Source organism: Suricata suricatta, chromosome 2 (assembly GCF_006229205.1).
Source record: "Suricata suricatta isolate VVHF042 chromosome 2, meerkat_22Aug2017_6uvM2_HiC, whole genome shotgun sequence".
In the NCBI taxonomy this organism is placed as follows: domain Eukaryota; kingdom Metazoa; phylum Chordata; class Mammalia; order Carnivora; family Herpestidae; genus Suricata; species Suricata suricatta.
This window is the reverse complement of record NC_043701.1, coordinates 113,133,561-113,134,746: the sequence shown is the minus strand read 5'-3', so window position 1 is coordinate 113,134,746 and position 1,186 is coordinate 113,133,561.

Genomic DNA, 1,186 nt, shown 5'->3' with positions numbered 1-1,186 from the left:
GTACTTTTTTGAGTGTCTGTTTTCATTTTGGAGGGCCTTGGAGAGCAGAATTGCGGGGTCATATGGTAATTCTGTGTTTAATTTTTTGAGGGACCACCCGACTATATCCCACAGAAAACAGAAGCTGAACCATTTTACATGCCCACCAGCAATGTACAAGGGTTTCAATTTCTCCACATCTTTGCCAGTACTTTTTTTAATAATAACTATCCAAATAGGTGTGTTTTGTGGTGTCTCATAGTGGTTCTGACAGAGGAGGCCATTATTAACTTAATAACGCTAAAGTCACATTTTAATAATAAAATAGAGCTGATGATGAAGATGCCTGAGGCTTCCAGAACCTTCTGTCATCACATGCTTATTGTTGTGGGGCACCCAATCCCAGGCATTTGTCAAGTTCACTAGAACATATTTAGAAGAAGAATTTTAGTTATCAAGGATAGTCAACTCTTCTGGGTGGGTAGTATTAAAAATACAGAAGAGAGACCAACTGACAAGATCCATACTAATGACATCTAAATATTACTTTGGCCTTGTGTGAAACTCAGTGGTTTATGCTTTCACGTGGGAAAAGGCTACCTGGGGACCTCTACCTGAAATCACAAACTTTGTCTTTTTTTAAGAACCAGGGCTAGTTATTTTTTTTAATGTTTGTTTATGTTTGAGAGAGAGAGAGACAGAGCATGAGCAGGGGAGGTATAGAGAGAGAGGGAGAGACAGAATCCAGAGCAGGCTCCAGCTGTCAGCCCAGAGCCCAGCGTGGGGTTCGAACCTGTGAACTGTGAGATCATGACCTGAACCAAAGTCAGAAGCTCAACTGACTGAGCCACCCAGGAGCCCTAGAACCAGGATTAGTTCTTAATTTGAAGGATTTAGTTCATCTGCTTCATATATTTTTGACTGAGCAGGTGATGCCATTTTGTAAAGGAAGATCTGATGTTAAATGATTTGAGGCCATTTCTGAAGGTGTCAGGTTGTAGCGTATGCAGAGATCGAAAGAGAGGAGGCAAGAATCAATCCAATGACAAGACAGAGGAATAAGCTTCAAAACTAAATGTGGAGGGGGCTCCTGGGTGGCTCAGCCAGTTAAGCATCTGACTTTGGCTCAGGTCATGACCTCATGGTTTGTGGGTTTGAGCCCCACGTCAGGCTCCGTGCTGACAGCTCAGAGCCTAAAGCCTGTCTT